At 44.2% G+C, this 16,035-nt stretch overlaps 1 long non-coding RNA gene across 1 annotated transcript; it reads right to left on the bottom strand.

Annotated features, from left to right (window-relative positions):
• Positions 1–269: 269 nt before the first annotated feature.
• LOC113611429 (uncharacterized) lies at positions 270–8,215 on the bottom strand. The gene is made up of 3 exons (XR_003429462.1): positions 7,591–8,215; positions 2,515–2,577; positions 270–1,796 (listed from the first exon to the last, which is right to left on the bottom strand). It is a non-coding gene; the product is annotated as an uncharacterized LOC113611429 (long non-coding RNA).
• Between the last annotated feature and the right edge of the window lie 7,820 nt (positions 8,216–16,035).

Genomic DNA, 16,035 nt, shown 5'->3' with positions numbered 1-16,035 from the left:
GGAAGTCCCCTCACATATATATATATTTTTTTTTTGCAGTACGCGGGCCTCTCACTGTTGTGGCCTCTCCCGTTGCGGAGCACAGGCTCCGGACGCGCAGGCCCAGCGGCCATGGCTCACGGGCTTAGCCGCTCCGCGGCATGTGGGATCCTCCCGGACCGGGGCACAAACCCGTGTCCCCTGCATCGGCAGGCGGACTCTCAACCACTGCGCCACCAGGGAAGCCCTATACCCTCACATGTTTTAATTGAATCAAGCGCTCTGTACTGTAAGAATTTAGGAAGAAAAGGCAACTTGTTTATTTGGGGAGTGTTGTGTATAAAAGGGAAAATATGGAAATGCCGTCAATCTTTCTTCCCCGCACTGTCCCAGCCCTGCTCTTGAGGTGCACGATCCTTAGCATCTAGACGTTCTTCCTTAGGACGTGACGTGAACTAGAACCCGGGTTGGCCTGAGCTGGGCCCCAGGTGTGGCTGTTTATCTTGTCCTTACAGGTGACATTGTGGGAGATGAGTTGTGTCTCCAAGGATCATGTGCGCGCACAAGACGACCTGTGCTTCTCCCTTTAGGAAGCACTCACTGAAGGGAAACCCGAGGCGACTCCTTTGTCCCCTGTGGTCCTCTGGCCTCCCCCCCGCCCCCCTCCCCCATTTATCAAAGAAGAGCTGTTCCTCCCCGGCCCCTCTCCCTCAAGGCTGGCGAGTGGGTGGGGACAGCAGCTGAGGAGGAATGCTGTTCCCCTTCTAAGGTGTTTCACCCCGAGGTCCAGCCAGAGGAGACCTGTTGTCCCAAGCACTTCAGCTTCTTGGGCTGGAGGGGTGGGCAAGTTTAATGAGTCCAGATGTTCTTCTGGCTGGTTGTGGGCACAGTATAAGCTTTCAGGAAGACAAGCTGGGAAGATGGAGCTATCAAGAAGGCAAGTTTTTTTTCCTGTTTTGTTTTGTTTTTTAGAATTAGCTGATTTTTTATTAATGAACAAAGCAAAACAAATACCGAAATACCTGCGTGCATGTAGCTAGCAAGTGACCACAAGCTGTAGTGCATTTTTAGCTCCATTTATATGGAATTAAAGCTACAGTTGTTATACATCCTCCTACTTTAGTAAACAGCAGATTTTCGGTTTGTGTTAGTAGTTACAATGAGCTTCCTCATCAAAATTAGCAGGCTGACTCTGACATTCTGTTCCTTCCCGTCTCTTCCTTTTTTGTGTGTGGGCATAAAAGAAAAGTTTTATATATTTTTTTAAATTGAAGTATAGTAGATTTATTTCCTGTTTCTTTATCTTGTTTTCTTTTAACTAATGTATTTACATAGTTTATTAGTTATTTCTTCTTTCCTAATCGGGCCAAAAGAAAAAAAAATCTAGAACATTTTGAGTCTTTTTCAGATACAAGAGGACATTTAGCTCTTTCTTCTTCTGTAAGTAATATTTAAGTATTCCTTTATGTTCTAAAGTCACTTTGTTGCTTTTTAAACCATCAAAAATGTATTGCATGTAGTATGGCTTGCTGTTAAATAGTAGTGTCTTGTTTGGCATATTGAATGAAAAATTATCTTTACAAGTTTGTCGGCTGAATTTCCTTTCAAACACTTCTTAGCTTTTACCTGAACATGAAACCAGGCAAAAGTTTGGGAAGAGAATAAACTGTCAACATCACGGTAAAACAAAGTTACAACATGGAAACCTTTGTTATGTGTCATTACAACTTCTCTGAAGAGGAATTCCCTGGTGGTCCAGTGGTTAGGACTCTGTGCTTCCACTGCAGAAGACGCGGGTTCGATCCCCGGTCGGGGAACTAAGATTCCACGAGCCGCGCATGTGGCCAAAAAAAAAAGAAGAAAAGAAAAAGAATTTCTCTGAATAGTTATGTTTCTGCAACAAGCAAGCATTTACCCCTTAAATGCCTGGACCCCAGTTGCCCCTGAGGTGGCTCTGCAGCTCACTGACCCCTGCTTGGCTCTCCATGGCTGCTGCCCAGCTCTTCACTCCCCCCATCTCCCTGCCTGGCCTGTCTCTTGCTCGAAGATTAACGCCTTCCATGGAAAAGGTCAGGACCAGCCACATAATTTGCAAGGCTCAGTGCAAAGTGAAAATTCAGGGCTCCTCGTTCAGAAATGATTGAGAATTTCAAGATGGCGGCAGCAGAGCATTAACTCAAATGTGGGACCCTTCTGGGCGTGGGGTCCCGAGCAACTGCAAGGTTGCACACCCATGAAGTCAGCTGTGTTCACAGTCATTCTCGCTAATGCCAGAGCCTTCCTTTGCTTGAAGCCAGCACTGGGCCAGGACCACGTGGGCTGGCTGCCCTTCTCCTGACTTGGGCGTCTCAGCTGCTTCATCCCGGCTTGATGGGTCTATTTTATAATCCTCACTAAGTCTTTCGGAGATGGGAGGCTGGTCTGTGAGAGGGGAGGGGTGCTCTGGGAGCAGCCCCGGCTGGGGAACCAGGAGACCTGGCTGGGTTCTCTCTCCAGGTAAGGCTGGGTTGTGGCTAGGATTATATGACGACTGACCTTGGGTGAGTGCTTGATAAAGAGAGAAGTGGTCCTGATGCCGGGAGCTGATGAAAGGCTGCCCTGAAGAGATAACAATGGTAGCATTATTTAAGGTTGGTTTTGTTTTGTTTTTTTGTATTTTGCACAGTCATCCTCTCTGGAAACTTTGTCTAGTAGTTGGAAATCACCCAGGAAAATCATATCCTTTATCCATTACCTTATCATTAAAAGTAATCAGGGGACTTCCCTGGTGGCGCAGTGTCTGCCTGCCAATTCAGGGGACAGGGGTTCGATCCCTGGTCTGGGACAATCCCATATACCTTGGAGCAACTAAGCCCGTGCACCACAACTACTGAGCCTGCGCTCTAGAGCCCACGAGCCACAGCTACTGAAGCCTGCATGCCTAGAGCCCGTGCTCCACAACAAGAGAAGCCACTGCAATGAGAAGCCCACGCACCGCAATGAAGAGTAGCCCCCGCTCCCCGAAACTAGAGAAAGCTTGCGCGCAGCAACAAAGACCCAACACAACCAAAAATTAAAATAAAATAAAATAAATAAATTTTTAAAAAACTAATCAGGACTCATTAAAAGAGCTGCCTCCTTGCAAATGAAGGAGAATCTATGCCCAGTGCCCCTTCAACTTCCCAACAGTGATGATCCTGTGCTCTGAGACAGCTGGAGAGGAAGTATCTAGAGCAAGGTCATGGTGGAAATTTCTAGCTCTGTGCCGCTTGATACAGTAGCCACTAGCCACATGTAGCTACTGTGCACTTGGAATGTGGCTAGTGAAACCAAGGAACTACGTTTTAAATTTTATTTCATTTTAATTAATTTCAATCTAAGTAGCCACAGGGACCCTATAGCAATCACACTGGACAATGCAGACTAAATCTGGAGTCTAGATTCAGAACATCGTAACCCCAGACAACTTTAAAATATTTGTAAAGACCCAAATAATGTCCCAAACTGGTTATATTAAATGTTTTAAGCAGGCAAAGAACAGTGCTGGGAACCAGAGGGAAGGCTGCAAAGCAACCCACAGTCCCTGCTTCCAGAAGCTTGTATTGACAAGGAGACAGGATATGGAACATGAACTAAGATGTAAAAGTTATAGAATCTATGAGCTGATGGGATCTAAAATTGACTCAGTCCCTTTCCCACTGTGCTGTTAGACTCTGTTGTATAACAGAAACCACCTTGCGTCATGATGATGAGGGTAATGTCATCAATGTCATCCACCAAGAGTCAGCAGGGACAGTGGGCCTTACGGCGGAGTAAGGATCTGCAAAATCTTCTCCTGCATAAAACCATGTGAACACTGGCAAAAGATGTTAAAGTCAACTTTTCCAGAACTCTGAAAATTAATCAGAATTAGTCAAAGGCTTGCAACAGATGCTCAACAGATTAGTCATTAAGGACGTGCAAATCAAAACTGCAATGAGATACCACTTTACACCCACTAGGATGACCATAATTTAAAAAATGGAAAATAACAGGTATTGGCAAGGATGTGAAGAAACTGGAACTCTCATACATTGCTTTGCTGGTGGGAATGGAAAACGTTGCAGCCACTGTGCAGTTGCTCAGAGTTACCTGATGACCCAGGAATTCCTCCCCTGGGTATATAACCAAAAGAATTGAAAACAGGTGTTCGAACAAATACTTGTACACGAATGTTCGGAGCCACTATTCACAACATCCTCAAAGTAGAGACAACTCAAATGACCGTTAACTGATGAATGGCTGAACAAAGTGTGGTTTAGCCACGCAAAGGACTATTATTTGGGCATAAAAAAGGATGACACACCAATACATGCTACAACGAGGATAACCCTTGAAAGCATTATACAAAGTGAAAGAAACCAGACATGATAGACCAGATTTTATATGATTCCATCTATATGAAATATTCAAAATAGGCAAATCTATAGAGACAGAAAGTAGATAATTGATTGCCAGGTATTAGGAGAAGGGAGAAATGGGGAATGACTCCTAACGGGTACTGAGTCTCTTTTTGGAGGTGATGAAAATATCATAAAATTAGACAGTGGTGATGGTTGCACGACTCTGTGAATACACTAAAAACCACAGAATTATGAACCTTAAAAAAGTAAACTTTATGATAGGTGAGTTATACATCAATAAAGCTGTTATTAGAAACCACCACATAAAGCTACCAATTAAAAAAATTAGTTTGTCCTTTAGCTTTTTTGTTTTGTTTTGTTGTTTGTTTTGGGGTTTTTTTTTGGCGGCTTGTGGGATCTTAGTTCCCCAACCAGGGAATGAACCCAGGCCCCAGCCATGAAAGTGCCGAGTCCTAACCACGGGACCGCCAGGGAACTTCCCTGTTTTATTTTTCATTATTTACTTTTAAAATTGTGATAAAATATGCATAACATAAAATTGACCACTTTAAACATTTTTAAGTGTACAATTCAGTGGCCTAAGTACATTCATATTGTTGTACCACCAACATAACCATCCATCCATAGAACTGTTTTCATCTTGCAAAACTGAAACTCTGTACCCATTAAGCAATGACTGCCCATTCCTCCCTCCCCTCCAGCCCCTGGCAACCACCACTCTACTTTCCGTCTCTGTGAGTCTGACTAGTCTATGTACTTCCTATAGGTAGAATCATACAATATTTGTCCTTTTGCAACTGGCTTATTTCATTTAACATAATGTCCTAAAGATTCATTCATGTTGTAGCGTGTGTCAGAATTTCTTTCCTTTTTAAGACGAAATAATATTCCATTGTATGTACGTACCACGTTTTGTTTATCTCTTCATCCATTGATGGACACTTGGGTTGCTTCCATGCTTTAGCTATTGTGAATAATGCTGCTATGACACTTGATGTACACATACATCTTCTTATCCCTGCTTTTAATTCTTTTGGGTGTATACCTAGAAGTGAAATGGCTGGCTCATATGGTAATTCTATTTTTAATTTTTTGAGGAACTGCCATACTGTTTTCCACGGTGGCTGCACCATTTTACGTTCCCACCAGCAGTGCACAGGGTTCAAACTTCTTCACATCCTTGACAACCCTTGTTATTTGTGTGAAGTGGTATCTCATTGTGGTTTTGACTTGTATTTCCCTAACGATTAGTGCCTTAGTCAGTTCGGTCTACTATAACAGAATACCATAAATTGGGTGGCTTAAAAAACAAACATTTATTTCTTACAGTTCTGAAGGCTGGGAAGTTCAAGATCAAGGTGCCGAACTGGTGTCTGGTGAGAATCTTCTTCCTGGTTTGCAAGTGATGGCCTTCTTACTGTATCCTCACATGGTAGAGAGAGATGAATCTTGTGGTCCTTCCTCTTTCTATTAGGGCTTTAATCCCTTCATAAGGGCCCTGCCTTCATGAACTAATCTAATTACCTCCCAGAGGCCCTACCTTCAAATAACATCACATTGAGGGGTAGGGTTTCAACATATGAACTTTGGGGAGGACACAAACATTCGGTCCATAGCATTTAGTGATGCTGAACATCTTTCCATGTGCTTATCAGCTATTTGTACATCCTTGGAGAAATGTCTATTCAAGTACTTTGCCTGTTTTTTTAAAAAATTTATTTATTTGTATTTTTGGCTGCATTGGGTCTTTGTTGCTGTGCATGGGCTTTCTCTAGTTGTGCTGAGCGGGGTCTACTCATTGTTGCTGTGCGTGGGGTTCTCATTGCGGTGGCTTCTCTTGTTGCAGAGCACAGGCTCTAGGTGCACGGGCTTCAGTAGTTGTGGCGCTTGGGCTCTAGAGCACAGGCTCAGTAGTTGTGGTGCACATGCTTAGTTGCTCCGTGGCATGCGGGATCCTCCTGGACCAGGGCTCGAACCTGTGTCCCCTGCTTTGGCAGGCGGATTCTTAACCACTGCGCCACCAGGGAAGTCCACTTTGCCTGTTTTTGAATTGGGTTGTTTGTTTCTTGTTGTTGTTGAGTTTTAGGAGTTCTCTTTAATCCCTTATCAGATATGTGATTTGCAAATACTTTCTCCCATCCTGTAGGATGTCTTTTTACTCTGTTGATAGTGTCCTTTGATGCACAAAAGTTTTTCATTTTGATATGCCCTTTAGCTTTTAGGTTCAATTTACAAGCCTTATATAACTTATATAATTGTTAACTTAGTTAATTAAATTTACAGTTTAAATATTTTATAAATGTAAGCACTTAATTGCCTAACAAGTAGGATCTTAACAAGTTCTTAAGTAATTCTATAACTCTAACAAACTTAATTTATAGACATGATAAAACTTAAGTTTCTATTGTACATGTCAATACTGTCTACTATTAATTGGTCCATCTAATCCATTCACTGCTTGTGTTCATTCTAACTTCCCTTCCCATTCTTCCCACCTGGCAGGATCACAACCCTTACAGGTGTAGAAATTACACCCAGTGAGATTCTGAGCATCCTTCCTGTCTTTTGCCTGGCTCTGTCACAGCTGTCAGGGTCCTTCTAATGACACCTGGATACAAATGATGCCTGGAAGGATGTGTACAAAATGTTAACAGTCATCATCTGTGGGTCATGAGATCACAGGTGATTTCTATTTTCTTCTCTAGATTTTTCTGCATTATCAGGGTTTCCCAAAACAATCATGAATCATTCATTTAATAAATATTTATTGAGTGACTGTTCTGTGTGTAGTACCACCCTTGGCTCTGGGGAGAACAAGGCAGTCATGGTCCTTGCCCTCACAGAGTTTACAATCTAACAGAAAAGGAAGACATTGAACAAGAAGGACAAATGTGATGATGAAATGTGCTGTGGTTCTATTCTAATAGCATGTGTCCTAATCTGGAGGGGGCTTCTGGCCAGGGGTGGGGGGAGTGGAGTACTTCCTGGAGGGAGTGATACCTACCTGGGACCTGAATGGTGAGAAGGCATTAGCTAGGATAGAGGTGGGTGACGGAGGAGTGTGAGCCATTGATTCATCCCCTTCTCTTGCTGCCTTTGCTTCTAACCCTGACACATGTGTCCCTCCCCACTGCTGCCAGAGAGGTTTTTCCTAAAATGCAAATCTGCGCTCATCACTTATTTAAAACTCTTGACTGAAAAATCATAAAGAACTATGAACGGTACTTACCTCTGGGGAGAGAGATGGACAGGGGAAATCTTCTTTTCATCTTGTGCCTTTCTGTGCCGTTTATACTTTCTAATTTGTACATGTACAACTTCTGCTTTTAAAATGTCAACAGGGGTCTTTTTGTTCAGGAGAGTCCTAGTTTATTTCCTTCTTAATATTTCTTCATATTCTTCTTCACATCCTTCTCTGACTGGCCACTGCCATCTGGAGAAAAAGCCGGTTGTTTAGCACGGCAAAAATGATCTGCCCTCTCATCCCTCATTTGCCACTTTTTTTTCAATCCCGGTCGATGCTCCAGTGTTTTAGTCAGGACCTATGCATGGGAAATGACAGAAACGTGACTCATACTAGTTTATGCCCTTGGCTTGCTTTTTTCTCTGTTGGTTTCATTCTCACACTGGCTTTCTGTGTGCACTTGGCACTGCTCTACCTGTTCTGTGTCTATTTTCTCATTTAACTGTCCTATTACGGTGTAGGCAAGGCTTATTAATCTCATTTCACGGAAGAGAGAGTCTAATTAGCTCCCCCAAGGTCTCACAGTTAGTAAAGGAGCTGGTAAGACTTGAACCAGGCAGTTTGCCTCCAGATCATCCAGGACATTGGTCTCTTCCTGAAGACCTCTTGAGTCAGGACCCAGAGGATTCTCTTCCTCCCAACCCCAGTCGGGATTTCATAGAGTGAATCTGATTGGCCCTCCTTGGGTCACATGGCCTCCCTGCACCAATCCCTGGTGCTGAGGAAATGGCATATTCTGATTGGTCAGGCTGGCCATGGAGTCAGCCTCTTTTGAACTCTAAGGAATGAGTTTCCCACCTGGAAGTGGGGTGTTTAGTTACCTTCGCTCTGCAGTCATCCAGCCACAGGGTTCCATCTTGCATCTCCCAATATGCTTCACAGTCTCTCTTACTTCTCTGGCTTTGCCTATGTCATTTCCTCTTCCTGGGAATCTCCCCGGAATTCCCCACCAAGGTGATGGCAGCTTCTAAAGGTTCAGGTCTCTCATTCATTTCCCGCGGGAAATTCCTTGTGACGCGCAAGGCAGGATCAGAGGCAAGCTGGGGCGGGATGGGGCTGTCAGGCCCGCAGTTCTCCTGTGACCGTGCCATACCCCCTTTTTTGGGCTGTGCAGCGCAGCACGTGAGATCTTAGTTCCCCGAGTTCCCCGATCAGGGATGGAGCCCACAACCGCTGCAGCAAGAGCACGAAGTCTTAACCACTGGACCACCAGCCAAGTCCCATGGCTGAGGCTTTCTGATCCATGAGTTTGAATGCAATGGAACCAAGCAAAGCAAGTCAAATTCCTTCCAGGGATTTGAAAATGTTAAGTGAAGAATCAGTGGCAGAAGATGCTCGGAGCTGCACCATCTACCATAGGTCCCTAGAGAAAAGGCTGGAGCACTCCTGCTGCGCAGGCCTGGAGCTGCACGGATCCTTTTGCCTTTTCTTCCAGCCCGTGAATTCACCCAACAGCTGTCCAGAAAAACCTCCTCTGGGACTCAGTTTAGCCAGAGTCAGTTTCTGTTGCTTAAGACTGGAAGAATTTTAGTAGATAAGTACCCCTTGCTCTGGTCATACCTGTGTACCCCTGTTGTACACCCTCAGAGCTGAATTACTTTCTCACTAGACTGGTTTCCCTGCATACGGTGTTATTGTCCCCATTTTACAGATGAAGTAAGCTAAGCTTAGAGAGGTTAAATGCCTTGCTCAAATTTACACACTTAGTGATAGCACTGGGACATATGGGTACCTGGAATAATGGGAAAATAATGGTTTTATGGAAATACAGACCTGGGTTCAAATTACAACTCTCACTTACTGGCCATGTGACTTTTAGCCAGGAGAGGTATAAAGTGAGCACTTCATAGGTATCAGGTACAGTGATTTGCATATATAATGTCATTTAACCCTTAAGATAACTTTGTTGGGTAGGCCTTATTTTCCCTCAGTTTACAGATGAGGAAACTGAGAATCGGAGCAGTCAATTGACTTGCCCAAGATCGTGTAAGAAAAAACATTCTGAAAGAATTTACTTCTAACTGTGAAGAGAGAGTGGGGAATGGAAAGAGTGTGGGGAAGAAATTTTCACCTTTTTTTTTCAAACATTTTCCTCTCATGTTTGAGTTTTTACAACATGTGAATTTGGGGGTGGGTATAGATAAAAATGTCTGAATAATATGATTATCACTCTATGAAGGCTTTAAGGTCAGGTGAAGTCTGGGAAGGAAATACCCTGACATAGCCACAGTCGGAGTGTTGAGGGGAGTGTGGCAGCTGGCCTCCAAAATGTCTCCCAAAGATCTTCAACTCCTGGTACCCAAGACCACATGTAGATTCCTTTGACGTGACTCAGGACTAACTCGTGTGATCAATAGAATGTGGCAGAAGCGTGTGCTTTCTGAGGCGAACGTCATAAAATGCATTCTGGGTTCTACCTTGAACTCTGAATCATTCCTTCTAGAGGAAGCCAGTCGCCATTTTGTAAGGACACTTCAGCAGCCCTGTGGAGAGGCCTGTGTGGAGAGGAACTGAGGCCTCCTGACAAAAGCCAGCTCCAACTTGCCAGCTATGTGGGTGAACTACCTTGGAAGTGGAACCTCCAACGCCAGTCAAGCCTTTAGAGGACTGCAACCTCATGAAAGTTTCTGAGTTAGAACCACCCAGCTGAGTCCTTCTTGAATTCCTGACCACAGAAACCATCGGAAATAATAAATATTTATTATTATTTTTAAGTCACCAAGTTTTGGAATGATTTGTTATGCAGCAATAGATAACTAATATGGGGGTGGGTGGAGTCGGGTAGAGATCATGGTCGATTATTTCACTCTGTTTTTGAGACTTCCCATGATGTCATGTCACTTCAAAAAACAGTGGTAAGGGCTTCCCTGGTGGCACAGTGGTTAAGAACCCGCCTGCCAATGCAGGGGACACGGGTTCGAGCCCTGGCCTGGGAAGATCCCACATGCTATGGAGCAACCAAGCCCGTGCACCACAACTACTGAGCCTTGTGCTCTAGAGCTCGCGTGCCATAACTACTGAGCCCGCGTGCCATAACTACTGAAGCCCGTGCTCCACAACAAGAGAAGCCACTGCAATGAGAAGCCCACACACCGCAACGAAGAGTACATCTGCTCACTGCAACCAGAGAAAGTCCGCACACAGCAACGAAGACCCAACGCAGCCAAAAATAAAAATAAAAAATAAATAAAATTTTTTAAAAAGTGGTAAAAATCATTTAAAAGAAGAGGGAGGGACAGACTATCCCTATACCTCTGTGTTTGTTCCAGTGCATCCCCAACTTTTTCTTTTTATGGAATTAGTAGAAAATATATTTGTTCATCCCACTGGGGGAAGTTGAGGGATTGAGGGAGATTTGGGCTATTTCCATGGAGCACAGAGAAAACATTACATTGTCTTAGTATTTACTTTTTTACTAAAATAATAAAAAATGATGCAATGTATTAGGAAAGACATTTGAATTTGTATTATACTTGTCTCTAAAATCTTTTAAAATATTTTAATAGGAAGGTTGGGTTTGCTTCAGAACATAACTTTTTATATCAGGTTTTATGCTCAAGATGGCTGTGTGCAGTTCTTGTTTTTCATGATGATTCTTTTGAATTCAAGAATTCTTCAAATTCTTGATAGTCACCATCAATGCAAAATTGCATTTGTACAGGTAGCTAGTAGCAAGTAACAGAAGATTATCACTTTTTTTCCTTGATGGATATTCTTATCCATTAATTGATAATCATTAATTTGCCATTAATCAGAATGTAGATAATTCTATCAGTTTAAATTGTTTTCAATGGTGAGATTATCTTTTAAATCCAATAGTTCTGCATCTTCTGTCATTAAGAACTGCAATGTTGGGCTTCCCTGGTGGAGCAGTGGTTGAGAGTCCGCCTGCCAATGCAGGGGACGCGGGTTCGTGGTCCGGTCCGGGAAGATCCCACATGCCGCAGAGTGGCTGGGCCCGTGAGCCATGGCCGCTGAGCCTGCGCGTCCGAAGCCTGTGCTCCGCAGCGGGCGGGAGAGGCCACAGCAGTGAGAGGCCCACGAACTGCAAAAAAAAAAAAAAAAAAAAGAAGTGCAATGTTGAGATTTCTTAGGATATTGTTAATGGGTTTTTACTTTGATCAAATTTTTTCACATCAATATTTCAAAACAATAGTGTAGGTTTTCCTCAAGCAGACCCAGATACTGCTTTTCTAGTCTTTTTTAAAAAATATTTATTTATTTTTATTTGGTTGTACCAGGTCTTAGTTGCAGCAGGCAGCCTCCTTAATTGTGGCTCACTGGCTCCTTAGTTACAGCACATGGGCTCCTTAGTTGTGGCATGTGAACTCTTAGTTGCGGCATCGCATGTGGGATCTAGTTCCCTGACCAGGGATCGAACCCGGGTCCCCTGCATTGGGAGAGTGGAGCCTTAACCACTGAGCAACCAGGGAAGTCCCTGCTTTTCTAGTCTTGATAATTCTTTAGAGTTCAGTTTTTAACAACTACACAACCCGAGTGAACAATTCTTTATGTCCGAATTCTGTTCTACATACTTTGTCAGAACATGCTGTAGCTTACTTTCATTTGACCTTTGCATTTTTCAGTATTAAACTCATCCAGCAGCTCAAAAATGTCAGCTAGTAGCTATCTTTCTACAAATCTGTAAAGCAAGAATCATTCACAAAATAATTTTTGAATTCTATTTTGCCCCTATTTCTTTCCTTTGGGCAGCCAACACATTACCATGAGATTAGGGAGGGGGATGTGCTGATCCCAGTTCTTTTGCACAATGCTGGAAACAGGGACTGTTGCCATGAGGACTTTTTAGAATGACTTCTTGGCATCAGTGATGCGCAACTTGGTCTAGGGTCAGACATGCACACAGGAGAGCCTGTGGGCTACAAAACAGGTTATTCCTTCCTACCACTGTAGCCCCAGCTGACCTGGTCTTTGTCCTTGGTGGAGAACCAGACCTCTGCTGAAAGGCTGAAAACCTATCCCTCTGCCCCTCACCTCTCCACGCCCCCTACCAGTGGGAGGAGCTCCATGGGAGGTCACTGATTGGAGCCTTGGCTGCCTTCTGGGTCTTCGGGGAACTTCCGCATAGCACAGATCCTTCCCTCACTCCAAGCCTCAAGACGGCTGCCCTGCGTCTGAGAAACGGCCTACTTGAATCCCTATAATTTTTTTCATTGTGTGCCTCATTCCCTCGATTACCAGAGAAAACCTGCTCAATGTAGATAATTTGGAGAAAAAAATTTTAAATATAAAGCAGCCAGGAAAAAAATAAAATATCACCTATACTTTGAGTCAACCACTGTCACCATTTTAACATATTGTTTTCTCTCTACCGAGTCTCTATTTCTTGACATAATTAGGAAAATATCATAAGTAATTATAATACACTGTTTAACAGCATATTGTAAACATTCCCCTTGCCATTAAAAACTCTTCATCAACATGGCTTTAACTAACGCACAATGTATCATAATTTATTGAAATTGTTCGATATTTGGAGAGTTCACATTTTTTTCTGGTACATTAAGCAGGATGATGAATATCCTTGTAAATAAACTTTGTCCGTATTTCAGCTTATTTTTTTAGGGCAGAGTCTGGGAAATGTCATTGCTGCTTAGAAGAATGTGAAAATTTTTCCAACTCATGATCTAGAATGCCAAAGAAACTTCCAGAAAGGTTGCAGGAGTTTCCTCCTTGCTACCCGTACATCTCCTGCATTGACTATGCATTGACATTACTATGTTTGAAAATGTTTCCTTAAATATTTGAAACAGGGCATCTCCTGGTTTTAACTGCATTTCTCTGATTATGACTGATGTGGAATCTTTTCCTCTGTTTACTTCCTATTGGTATTGTCTCCTTTGTGAATGTTCTATTCTTACATAAAAGGATTTTTTTTGAACGGGGTTAGTCAGGTGCTCCTTTGCTACGCTGCTCCAACAAACTCGGGCATAAACCCAACTGGGTCACCGGGGCTGACCCCAGACTACACCAGACATTCAGACCATTCTGCAAACAGTATCTGGTCTCGTGATTAATGAAAGATCTTGGGGATGAGTAACTTGAACCCTAGAAACAGGCATTTTCTTTTCATCTTAATCTTTAACATCCCGAGCCTATGACCAGCACTCATAATTATTTGATGAGATTAGAAATTGAGGGCTTCCCTGGTGGCGCAGTGGTTGAGAGCCCGCCTGCCGATGCAGGGGACACGGGTTCGTGCCCCGGTCTGGGAGGATCCCACATGCCATGGAGCGGCTGGGCCCGTGAGCCATGGCCGCTGAGCCTGCGCGTCCGGAGCCTGTGCTCCGCAACGGGAGAGGCCACAACAGTGAGAGGCCCGCGTACCGCAAAAAAAAAAAAAAAAGAAATTGAGAAAAATGAGATGGGCTGAGGAGTTCTGAATTCTTATTGTCCAGAAGTCTGAAACTCCACTTGACTATCTTGTGAGAGAGGCTGTCTCTCGCCTCCCCTTCCCCAATGTCACCGTTTCCCCACAAACTAAAACAAGTCCAGTTGTTTCCATCTCATGTTTGCTTGGACAAGGACTGTCAAGAAGAACCCTGGACCGGTCACTGAAGAAACCCGTGTACCAGCCAGTAATTTATCATGTGCTGGTCAGGTCTGAACCTCCTCTTGGAGCAGCTTCCACCAGCTTGTCTGCATTGTTTATTGAAAATTGTAGGTTCATGGTCTGCGCCTGGTTTACCAGGTTACACAGCCTGATTTGGGCTGTGACCAGTGGGATAGAAAAGACCCCTCAGCAAACTTGTACTTGGCCTCCCTGAGATCGAGATAGCTCACATCCATCCAATGGCTTGTGATGCAGGGATGAATGCCACCCTGGGGGCTGCAAGGACCCTGGGAGGTGCGCCTGGGTGCCCTGGCCCTTCCTGATGTTCGCCTGTATTTTCTTCCTCCTGCTGTATTGTATCCTCTTTTTTTTTTTTTTTGGCTGCACTGCATGGCATGTGGGATCCTAGCTCCCCAACCAGGGATTGAACCCGAGCCCCCTACACTGGAAGAGCAGAGTCTTAACCACTGGACCATCAGGGAAGCCCCTGTCCTTGGTCTTATGAAAGCCTTAAATAAGTGTGCTTTGTGGAGTCTTATTAGTTCTTCCAATTATAAAACCCTGTGTAACTGCTGGAGTCATGAAAGTCAAAGAGCAAAGGACCTACTCCTGAAAGAGAAGCAACAGCTAAATGCCATTTGCGATTCTGAACCTGATCCTCTTGCTTTATAGGACATTGTTGGGGAGGACTAGGGAAACTTGAATGAGGTCTGAGGGTGAAATGGTAGTCATATAGCAACACTAACTTTCTGACTGTGGTGGTTACAGTGCGGTCATACAGGAGAATATCCTTGGAGGAAATACACATGAATATATTTGAAAGAGATGTCAACGTCTTTCAGAAAAGAAGTTCTTTGTCCAGCGGTAGCACTTCTGTAAGTGCTTCTGGGCCCCAGGTCTTGCTTCTCTGCAGGACATGCTGGCACAGACCCAGGAACCTAGAGGGAGGAGAAGTGGAAAAATAGAATGTGGCAGTGGGTTCTCTCCTAGCAGGGCCCAGCATCTGCTCCCAAACCACTTACTGAGAAACTCCTACCATCCCTCCCAGCCATCCCCAGCTGTGTGAGTCAGTGGAGATGGAACAAAAGAGAAGAGACTTCTAGAAAAGGTGACAGTAATTCTTGTTGGCCCTAGGCAGGCCGGGGGGCGTCAAGGGAGAATGCAGGTCTGATTTCACCACTCCAGCTCCTCCCAGGTGGACATGAGAGGCAAGGCCCCCAATATGATTCTGAACAAACTCAGGTGAAACATCTCATGGCCCTTAACACCGCAGGGGAGGCAGTGTGATGTGGGCTTCCTTTGGTCTGGAGTTGTTAAGCTTGAGAGTAGATAATCTAACCTTGGAGGAACCAGTTCTGCTTCACTGGTCTCCTGACCCCACCTGGACATCATGGTCACTGCATGGACTGTCTTCTCGCCCACGCTTGTCCTCCACTGGTCACTCCCTTCTGGTTGGTTCCTCTTGTCTCAGCTTCCCTGACACGGCTCCTTCACCTCTCTCCTCCCCACTCTGTCTGGTGTTGCTCTGTCTTCTTCCCCCTTCTTTCTTCTCTCAAGTGTAGATGCCCCTGCCTTCCTTACCTTCACGAGTTCATTTGTTCTTTAATTTGCTCCTGCACGCTGCCATGTAAACGTTCTACTATGTTCTGGGCACACAGCACTATCGGGGCTTCCAGTCTGGTGTGGAGACCAGCATTTGGGGAAGGAAATCCATCATTGAAGAAACTTTGTCACGTCACTGAAAATACAATAAAGTTATCCATAATGTTTCCCTGCTTTGACGTCTCCTGAATGAACACTGACTCCCTTCCTTTTAAAGCCTCCCAAGGGACTTCCCTGGTTAAAATTCAGAGGGT

This window comes from Aethalodelphis obliquidens, unplaced genomic scaffold, assembly GCF_003676395.1.
Source record: "Aethalodelphis obliquidens isolate GAN/ISIS:26980383/991018 unplaced genomic scaffold, ASM367639v1 scaffold69, whole genome shotgun sequence".
Classification (NCBI taxonomy): domain Eukaryota; kingdom Metazoa; phylum Chordata; class Mammalia; order Artiodactyla; family Delphinidae; genus Aethalodelphis; species Aethalodelphis obliquidens.
The sequence above is the reverse complement of the archived record's forward strand: the minus strand, read 5'-3'. Positions and strand labels throughout refer to the sequence as shown.